Source organism: Octopus bimaculoides, chromosome 1, assembly GCF_001194135.2.
Source record: "Octopus bimaculoides isolate UCB-OBI-ISO-001 chromosome 1, ASM119413v2, whole genome shotgun sequence".
Lineage (NCBI taxonomy): Eukaryota > Metazoa > Mollusca > Cephalopoda > Octopoda > Octopodidae > Octopus > Octopus bimaculoides.
In genome coordinates, this window is record NC_068981.1 from 72,108,142 (window position 1) to 72,119,564 (window position 11,423).

The 11,423-nt window shown below is 36.6% G+C and overlaps 1 protein-coding gene across 2 annotated transcripts in view; it reads left to right on the top strand.

The window, feature by feature from the left end:
* Window positions 1-11,423, top strand: part of LOC128247630 (uncharacterized) — a 31,614-nt gene that overhangs the window by 14,306 nt on the left and 5,885 nt on the right. Inside the window, exon 1 of one of the 2 annotated variants that reach the window (XM_052967470.1) lies at window positions 9,405-9,701. The exons of the other annotated variant lie outside the window; for it this stretch is intronic. The gene's annotated coding sequence lies outside the window, so the exon portion shown is untranslated. Of the gene's footprint in view, window positions 1-9,404; window positions 9,702-11,423 lie in introns of those variants that run through there. 2 annotated transcript variants of the gene reach the window in all.

The following is an 11,423-nucleotide window of genomic DNA, read 5'->3' on the forward strand; positions in this document are numbered from 1 at the left end:
AAACATTCACCTCCCCTAACCCTAAACCCTAACCCTAATCCCTAACCCTTAATAAAATATGGGAAAAGCTGGAGATGAATGTTTTGAAAACATTCTGAACTATCTTTCAGAATGGTTTACTTTTCAATGAAATGTCATTTTGTTATTTTTCATGTTTTTATTCAATTAATCTGCAATTTTCTTCTTGTATTAGATGGATAACCCACCCTCCATTTACAGCAAGTAGCGCGCGTCTTGTTTTTTTTACCTGTGTGCTAAATTCGACTACTTACGACTAACGCAGGCGCATGCGCAAATTTGTGACATGCACACTCTCAGAACTCGGATCCACACTTCTCCAGTAATGCCAAATTTTGAAACTGAGTTTGCACCCCCTAAGCAAATTTTGTTCCCGGGCCACTGTAAGTAGATGAAAGATGGCTTCAAGGAAACGTTCAGATGTATACTCACTTAAAAAGCAATTGAAAAACATGGTTTTGTATTCGAAATGTGTTGGTATATGGCGAGTAAATTGATAGAAATGATGTTCGGTTGAGTTAGAGTTATTTCATACAATGTGTTATAAATTTATACATTTTGATCAGCTTTTCACGAATATAAAACGAACACCATCCATGACATATGTAGGTTAATGAGGAAGACATTAGCAAGAAAATGTGTTATAATTTATCTAGAAGAGGATCATATTTTTGAAGCATTTTTATTTTGGTGAGGTCTCTGCGATTGATGTCTGAATGAGGATTCATACAAAAACAAAACAAAGGTGAGGCTAAGTGGTAGAGAGTTTCAAATCCTGGGGTAGAAAAAGTGGATGAAATTTTTAGTAAAATCTTGAAGATGAGGCGATATAGCATTTAGAAAACATCGGGAGATGGGTGTATCGTGTGGTACGCAGCCTGTTAGTTTAGAGGAGAAGAAACCGCTAAAATAGGGGTAGAAACAAGAGAAGTAGGCGCATTCCAGTGGTGGGCTAATAACTCAAGCTCAATGCAGAATGAAAATTTATTCTTTTCTACTCTTGGCACAAGGCCCGAAATTTTGGGGGAGGGGGCCAGTGGATTAGATCGACCCAGTACGCAACTGGTACTTAATTTATCGACCTCGAAAGGATGAAAGGAAAAGTCGACCTCAGCGGAATTTGAACTCAGAACGTAAAGACAGGCGAACAGCTGCAAATAATCAGTTCTAGGGGTTGGTGTCTCCACCAACCATATCCGTTTCGTTATTATATTTTCATCAAGTTCTTTTATGCACTCGAAGCATCTTTCAGCACATTTCTCTGGCATTTTCACTCTTATTATTTCTTCTAACCTCTCGACCCTTCTCTCCATCTGCTCGCAATTATCGTACTTTATCAAAACCCCCTTGTATTTCACATCTTTATCCGTTCTCTCCTCCTCTTCTTGTACATTATTAGTTTCTGGCTTTTTTTATCTCTTTTTTGTTTTCTGTTGACTTATTTTTCCTTCGCTTTTTAGGGTTAGTAGCTCCATTTTCGTTCTTCTCATTTGTTTTCTCTGTTTCACACTTCTGTCTCTCTTTTATTTCCTCAATGTGGTCTACAATTTTTTCCTCCTCTGCTTGTGCTTTCTCTTGCTGTGGCTGTGTGAACTCGACTACGACATTTAACGTTTTCTCGTCCTCCACTTATATCTGGTAGGGAATTCTTTCTATGTTCTCGAATGTGGCAAAAAGCCACATTTCGAGTCCAAATCCCACCATTTGCACACTTGATTTCGCCACTGGTCCCAATTCCGGCTCCTCCTTGGTTGCAGCCAACGCTGTTGCAACCAACCACTCTGGTTTAAGTTCTGGTGTAACTCTGGGAATTCGTATTTTCAAACTTCTTCCTCTATAGCTTGGTAGCAAACAGAGGTTTACACAGGACAGATGATTTCCACAGCAGAGCATATTGTTTCGTTGTGGTCTCACATAACAATATCCGACCGGTTGTGTTTTAACTTGGTGGCTGTTTTAATTTGTAAGTTTCACTAATATTCTTTTGATCTATCGGTCTCAATATGGTCAGCTTCATCTGTAGATATTTTCTTTGTTGTTATCCTGAATGTATGTATGTGTGTGTGGAGGCGCAATGGCCCAGTGGTCATAGGATCGCGGTTTCGATTCCCAGACCGGGCATTGTGAGTGTTTATTGAGCGAAAACACTTAAAGCTCCACGAGGCTCCGGTAGGGGATAGTGGCGAACCCTGCTGTACTCTTTCACCACAACTTTCTCTCACTCTTACTTCCTGTTTCTGTTGTGCCTGTAATTCAAAGGGTCAGCCTTGTCACGCTGTTTCACGCTGAATATCCCCGAGAATTACGTTAAGGGTACACGTGTCTGTGGAGTGCTCAGCCACTTGCACGTTAATTTCACGAACAGGCTGTTCCGTTGATCGGATCAACTGGAACCCTCGACGTCGTAAGCGACGGAGTGCCAGCAACAATATATGTGTGTATGTGCGCAGATATTGTACTGTATTTTTTAAAGTGACTGGGGATGGATACACGGAAGTTTTTTTCAGTCTAGGTACTTAAGTTTTGGAGTGTCTTCTATCTAGGTTTATCATAAGCTTATTGCGCGAAGAAATTTCTAGCAGCATTCCAAATCATCTGAATAACTCTAAACTTGTCATATTTTGATCTGGTATACATTTTGTCAATTCAAGAGGAACTAGTCAACAACTACTCTTGTCTTTCATATTTATATCAGAATCAACACCTTTTACATACAGGCATGCATAAATACTCACACACACACACACACACACACACTCTCTTTCACACGCACACACACACATTCAAAATATCTAGTTCGCAAATTTTATTTACTTGTGAATATTCGCATCGTGATACTATTAGTTACGATGACGAAATAATAAGAATCACAGTTTATAATATCTATCTGTCCATCTCCACATACACACACATACATATGCATACACACACATACATATGCACACACACACATACACGCACATACTCATATATACCCTACTTGTTATGCACATATATCATTGAAAACATCTCACTTCTTCCGAAGTATTGGATTTCATCTGATGAATTTAAGTCACGTAAGAACTACAACTTACAGCGAATTTAAAATTAACTTTTTTTTTAATCTCTCAACTTATCTCTTCCTCTCAAACAAAAACACAAAATTCCAAAATCATTAAATTTAAAGATTATGTGTATATATAACATACTCAAATTGCCTACATACTTACAGATATATTTATAAAGAAAATGTCTACGATATATATATATATATATATATATATATATATATATATATATACAAACATACATATATGCACACGTACACATGAAATATTAATAGTAACAGTTTACTTCAAAGTTTCGCCATTATAACTGGCTTTTTAGAACAGTTTTAATGGCGAAACGTCGAAGTAACAGTCTCTATTAGTATTAAAATAATATTTTCGACTTTACAAGTAGTATTTGGGTCCATCATTGAGTGTATGCTTAAATGTCTAGCGTATCAAAAAATAAAAAAAAGGGTATATATATATAGTCGAATAATCCATTACTGGTTAAGACAAATAACTAGTTAGAATGTTACTGTCGGTTTTCGCACGGGCTACTGCATTCGGCAACATTAATTTCAAATTTTGGTACAAATCCATCAATATCGGAGGGGGTAGTGAAGTCGATTACATCAACCTCAGTGTTCAACTTATTTATCGATCTTGGAAGGATAAAAGGCAAAGTCGACCTCGGTGGAATTTGAACTCAGAACGTGAAGGTGGATGAAATGCCGCTAAGCATTTTGTTCAGAGTGCTAGCGATTCTGCCAGCTCGTCGTCTTTGCATTTGACAACATTGACGACTCTTTAGATATGGTGGTCGGAAGCGCATAACCTCTTTGAAGTTGGAGGCATATATAAACACCCTGGTTGTTAAAGAAAAGAACCTGAACGAAACAACGAAACAATTTTTTCCGGGAGAAAAAAGAAAGTTACCTCTCATGGATTGATGCATGTCATGATTAAACGTGTTGGTTTTGTGTGTATACGTGTGTGTCGTTCTCTAACCCAAGAATAGGGATGACTATGTTGCTAAAACGATTTTTGGTTCATTAGATCAACATTGGAATATTTCACTTTTTGTACTCAGGAAATCACTTGGATTGTGTAAAAATAGAAGAATTCTTTTTTCCGCCATGCAAGCTTGCGACGCCTACTGACATTCAGATATAGTCTAGATCGTTATAGCAATTTCCAATTGATTTTATACGGTATTACTTCCTCTTTTGATCACCAAAACGTTTTAATACTGTGCCTTTCATTAACTCTAAAAGAGGATCTGTGATTATTCAGCCTGGCATTAAAGGAGCCCTCCGTTGTTTCGACATATTTCTGTAAGTGTCGCTCTTTTGTTGTTGGGTGAGACCACCTCTGCTTCATGGACTGCAGTGTTGCATTGACCATTCTCTGGGCACTCACTGTAAACTCAACATGAGCATCCTTCTCGTTGTAATAAGCAGGCCGCTGTGTCAAAAACAAAAAAAGAAAATCTTTATTTGAGAGATGTATGTGCGCGCACACTAGTAGCTTTGTAGTTATTGTGAGAAGAAAACTTAATTTAGTATAGAAAAGTGAATGTCTCATATATATAACTTCAATAGTTCTCAAACTTACAAATTTAATAAGTAGCGTCTTTAAAAAGTAAAGATTTTTTTATTTTTAGGATAATGTATATTAAAATCATAATTTTCTTAAGAACGTTACCCACAAAACTGAAGTGAAAATATTAAATGTAGAATCGAAATTACACAGGGACTCGCCAGGAGCTTACATTTGCCACTATCTAATTTTCGAAATTATGGATTTATCTCAGTTTTTCAATTAATAAAAATATCTTGGAATAACATTTTTGTCAAATAACACTTTTATTAGATTTAATCGTGAAGATTAAAAATTATACGATCGATTTATGATTTACTTTATATGCTACCTCAGTTTCATTTATCATAAAAAATACATAAAAATCAGATTAGTCTTCAAAAATGTCCCAGAAGTGAAGCACTTACCGAGCATTTATGAAGTGCGTACCTATTTTATATTCCTCTAGAACATGTGATAAAAATAACAAGTGTTAGACATTTGAAGTATTAAGTACAATATTTCAATAATCAAACCATATAAAACTAAATACGTGTTTACTAGCAGAAATTTCTGTCGTCAGCTGTCTCAATACTAATATATTCTTCACGCTTAAAAGGTTATTAAAACAATTCTTCTTCACTCATATTTGCTTCACTAATATCTTTTAATTAGTTATAAATGCGACTAGTTTCAGGTTGTTCATTAGAATGTCTAGCAATACCATCCGTTTCATCGTCACCTTATAATATTTAGCTATTGATCTCAGCAGTTTCTATGAGGAAAAAATATAAGCGTCTTCACTGTTGAGTTGCAAGTTTCTATGCCGTCACTGCCCTTGTTCTGTAGTCCTTTTCCCGTTAATTGTTAGCAACGAATGAAAACAAAGAAGGGAGGGAAGGATTTAGCTATTTATCGAATTCGGTGACAATTTCACGTATATTTGTCTATTTACATAATTATCGAATCATTTAAAAATATTCGTTTCAAATTTTGGCACAAGGCCAGCAATTTCGGGAGAGGTGGGTAAGTCGATTACATAGACCCCAATACTCAACTGATACTTATTTTATCAACCCCGAAAGGATGAAATCTGAACACAAATTTGAACACAAAATGTAAAGTCGGAAGAAATGCCTCTAAGCATTTTGCCATTCACGATAAAGATTCTGCCAGCACGCTACCTTATACATACAAAATTTTGGCTTCAAATTTTAGTACAAGGCCAGCAAACCACCTTCAAATAGTTGATTCACCTACAGCGTCATCACTATAAGCTTCAAAAATATTTTTGCAAGTCTTTGCAGCATTTTCTCCCTTTTTTTTTAAAAAAAAAAAGAAAAGCATTACCATGCAAATATGACATTTTTGTTTATCCATTTCAAATGTGAATAAAGGGTAACCTGAATGAAAGATAAATCTATTTATAGTCGGGAACAAGGAAAAGATGCACTACCTCTTCAAGCAATGCTAAGATTTTAATTGTGTTGCGTTTCAGATGTCTTTTCATGAAGAGCTAAAAGATTTAGCTTAAAAATGCTCAGAACTTTCCGGACAACCTAATAGTTTATCGACCCCCAAAAGGATAAAAGGCAGTCGACTTCGCCGGAATTTGAACTCATAACGTAAAGGCGGGAAGAATGCTTTGTGGCATGCTAACGATTCTGCCAGCTCGCCACCTTAAGCTATTAAAATGCTAAAATATATTTAAGTTATTGGGAAGAAAACTCTGAACGTGTTCCACTTTGATTGTAGCTTTTCAGCAAAATACATATTTCCCCGTAATTTACCGAAACAGTGTCGAGTGAATCGAAAAGTAAACCTACTAAATTTATTGGTTTATCTGTTTATTTTGTAATTTCAAATAATAATTTTAAGCAATAATGGCTGATAAAACTGAAGAAACACGTTTTTCTAAGGGTGTAGGAACTAATAATAATTTCATACATAAATGAAGAATAAAATATATTTGAACGTAAAGCAAGATAAAATTATTTATTATTACATTTTCAAATTTTGATTCTATTCGGTTAATTTAATGGCTGGCAATAGCGATTCTTGCATTTTAATATGTTGACATGGAATGTATTTTGTTCCGTATTTGTCTTGAAGAAACAATGCTGTATTTCATAGTCGAATATCCATCCGCTCGTAATACCGATCATGCTATCGTACCAGTTTTCACTTAATGTAACTACGCATGTAACGACCTAAGAGCCTTTACGTGTCTGCTTAACCGACTGGAAATAGAAACCAAATCTTTCGCAAGAAGGAACATATTTGCTAATGTAGTTCTAGGTATGAAATGTCCAAGAGAAAATGCATAGTCGTATCTGGTAAACTTCTTATCATAGGTCTGTAAAATTAGAACTAACTTGAGGCTAAACAACCCCGATGACGACAACAACAGCAACAAAAGTAAATCAAGTGGGTAATTGGGGAAATACAGACTACAATTTGGTAAATAATGTGTCACAGTTTGTGTCAAAATTTTAATCTATTTTAAAACTGAACATCGATCTTATCACTAGCGCTGCTCCACTTCCTCTAACTTAATATCTGCCTGCAGAGGGATGAAATTAACTATCGTTATGTATTGCCGTACTCTATCGCTTCTGTTATGGAATATTGCCAAGTTTTAATTTCTAAATTAAGAGATGTAGATATTGGTTGTAACCAATTCATACTAATGAAATTATCGTAGCTAGGATTAAAATGACGTTGGTCACTATAGAAATAGTAGTGTAAGCCACCCATACTTTCGAGACGTTACAATGACAGCTAAACAATTTTTCAATGCCTTATCGAAGCTTAATCAAAATTGTCTGCTGAAATTTCGTTATCCGATAGTTCAGTTTCTGGGAATTATATGTAAACAAATTACAGTACAGAAGCAATAATTTAGATTCAAGCTGGTAAGCAACTACTAAAATATTACTGGACCGTTATAAGACTCCTGTTGCAATGTAAAAATGTTACAACAAATACAAAACGAAAAATAAGTGTTGTTTCTATGCTAATACATTGAGCAACCAAAGAATGAAGTTAAGAACACCTTCATGCTTCCAATATTGTTCCTCATTACAACAACCACACAGCAGGACGCCAAGATTTCCATTCGAGTGAGTGTAATACAATTAACTACATAATATTCTAAGGAATTACTATTAACTCTTAAATGTTATTAATGTTTGAATAACTTCCAAGCAATCATTTACTATAAACGTATGTCTTTTAACGTTAAACATAGTTATCTTTTCACGATAGACATATTCGTCTTTTATTGCGTATGTAAGGATAATGAGTTTGGAAAACAGAAAATATTTTGATGAAACATTTTTATTCTTCCAACGATATATCATCTTAGACTAAATCGATCACCGAAGCAATCAGTTCTTTGCATACGATTTTACACAAAACGTATGTTTTCCTAAGGCAATAATTTAGAAGTGAAGAAATGATGTTTATTTAATAAACCTTTGATTTATTAAGTCAACATCCTTTTTCTAAATTACGTTTACTTTATAAACCAATTATTATTGTATCTAATTGTTTGTTAGCTGAGGTTGACAGATATGGATTGGAGAGGAATGTTTATCAGAATTACATTTGAGATCACAAAGAATAACTATTATAATTGTTATTTTTAATAAAGCGGCGAGTTGGCAGAATCGTTAGCACGCCGGTCGAACTGCTTCGCGGTATAACGGCTCTGTGAATTATTGTGAATACTGTTGTGTTACTTTGTGAAAACTGTCTCGGTAAATAATTGTGATTTTTGTGGAATTATTACGGTTACGTTTCACGTGAGCTGCTACATTTTCCCCAGCTATGGCAAGTGGTAGTGTCGCCAGTATGGAGAGCTATACCAAGGCCACTGTGGTGAGGAAGCCAGTGCCGCTAGAAACCAAGTTAATCAAGTTGGATATGGAGGAGGTGACCAGAAGCAGGAATTTGATAGAAGTTGAGGGAGACTCATAAAAATTGTGTACCCCAAAAGAAACTAAAGAAAATAAAATTCTGAGGACAGTAGTGTATGGTACACAGGCTGTCGAAACCTGTAAAATTGAAATGGTGACGGAAGAGGAAATCGAGGAGTGCCTGGGTGAAATTGTCAATGAAGCCACGTACATCAACAGAGGAAGAAAGTTTGGTACGGTTGAGGTGAGGTTCGCCACTATAGAAGAGGCAACCAAGCATGCGACCAACATTTTAAGAAGTGAAAAAATAGCATTGCTACCAAGTTATAGAGGAAGAAGTGGTGTGAAAATACGAATTCCTAAAGTTACACCAGATATTAAACCAGAGTGGTTGGTTGCAACAGTGCTGGCTGCAACCAAGGAGGAGCCGGAATTGGGACCAGTGGCGAAATCAAGTGTGCAAATGGTGGGATTTGGACTCGAAATGTGGCTTTTTGCCACACTCGAGGACATAGAAAGAATTCCCTACCAGATAGAAGTGGAGGACGAGAAAACGTTAAATGTCGCAGTCGAGGGAAGGAAACCAAATTGTTACATATGCGGGGAGAGAGGTCATATGAAGACCAAATGCCCCCTATATGAGTTCACACAGCCACAGCAAGAGAAAGCACAAGCAGAGGAGGAAAAAATTGTAGACCACACTGAGGAAATAAAAGAGAGACAGAAGTGTGAAACAGAGAAAACAAAGGAGAAGAACGAAAATGGAGCTACTAACCCTAAAAAGCGAAGGAAAAATAAGTCTAAAGAACGGTCAACGGAAAACAAAGAGATAAAAAAGCCAGAAACTAATAATGTACAAGAAGAGGAGGCGAGAACGGATAAAGATGTGAAATACAAGGGGGTTTTGATAAAGTACGAGAATTGCGAGCAGATGGAGAGAAAAGTCGAGAGGTTAAAAGAAATAATAAGAGTGAAAATGCCAGAGAAATGTGCTGAAAAATGCATTTTGATACGTGAGGAAAGATGCTTCGAGTGCATAAAAGAACTTGGTGAAAATATAATAACGAAACGGATATGGTTGGTGGAGACACCACCCACTAGAACTGATTATTTGCAGTTGTTAAGGACGGACGTAACAATGATTAATGGAAGAAAGGTAAGGCGAGTGTTTGAAGTTTTTGAGTTAGAAAACCGTTAAAATGTTTACATGACGTTGAACGTAAAAGTGAAAAACTGGATAAATGTAACCACCCGACTTTGGGGATCGAGTGGACATTGCGCCTCATTTTTTTCATTCTTGCATATTATCATTTTATTTTAGTTACCCCGATTTTATGCTTGCGTTTTGTACTGTCTTTATGTTTTGTGATGTCTTAAAAAAATTCTTTGTATAGCCCTTCATGGGTAGTAAAGAAATCGGTATTTCGTCTCCGTGAGTTTACTAGTCGGACGTGTTATTACTCGCTGCGATTTTTTTTTAGTATAACGCCACTATTGTTTGGTGGGCGTTGCTGAGATGGAGAAAATGAAGACGTATGCAGCAGCGACGGGGAGTCGAGCTTCCGTCGTCCCAGGTCTGCTGAAGCAATATGAAATACATTGGAATGAAGACATGGCTGAGAAAATTGAAAAATGTAAAGAAATGATAAAGAAGGAGGGGCCAAACATAAAGTTGACCCCATCAGAGGAGGAAAAGACGAAAATGGAAATTGGAGTTGTGGAATATAAATCCTTTTCAAGGAAAAATAAAAGCATAGACAATGCAACGAAGGAGGAGGTGGAAAAGTGTTTGAAGGAATTGCAAGAAGATGTCTTTTTTTACTAGAGGCAAGACATACGCATCTGTAGAAATAACATATGTATCGGAGGAGGCAGCAAAAAAAAAAAAATACGCCAATAAAACACTCGCCAAAGGAAATTGGATGCTCTTTCCCAATAAGTTGGGTAGACGTCCAACGTGGATTAGAGTGGGTAGGATCCCACCGAAAATAGAGTTGGAATGGGTAATGGCAGCAGTTTTTCATGAAAGAGAAGGAGAAGATGTAAGGATAATTATGATAAGCAGAACCCAACAAATAAATTGTTGGGGATATGGATTGAATGTGCTTTTTATAGCAAGTCAGAAAGTTTACAGTGACATACCAGAGATACTGGAACTGCCTAACGAGTACAAACTGGACATAATGTTGGAGGGGAGACTTCCAAAGCGCTACGAATGTGGCAAAAGAGGTCACATTAGAAGAAGGTGCCCAGAAATAATGGAAAACAAAGAAATGGAAACGCAAGAAGGCGTGATAGAGGAGAGGAAACAGTTACAGGAAGAGGAGCAGAGAGCTGATTTTGAGGAAGCTAAATCAAGGAAGTGAGAAAGGAGGAGCTCATCGCCGAAAGTCGAACAAGGGAAAAAAATGCAAATCGTGGGATCACTGAGGAAAGAATATAACAGCAGCAGAACATTACCACAGAACCATACAATCTCACAATCGCACAGACAGACAGATAGATACACAGATGCATAAACACACAGGCATACATACACTCGGAAGCGAAGAAAATAACGCAGAGTTGCAGAAACCTAAAAGCACAGAACCTGAAAACACAGACACACAAACACAACATGCAGACTTAGTCACACAAACATGCAGAACCACAGACAGATAAACACACATATAGTCACAAAGAAATATAGAAGAACAGACACATGGTAGTACAGAATCACAAAAACAAAAAAAGAACAGACGCAGGAGGTACATAGGAACGGCATATATTTGATGTCATATCGATACACACAAAAAATAGAGAAGATATCCAAAATAAAAGACATTGTCAAAGTGGACCTCTCGGACCGTTGCGATAAGGAGGCGAGATGGATTTTAAT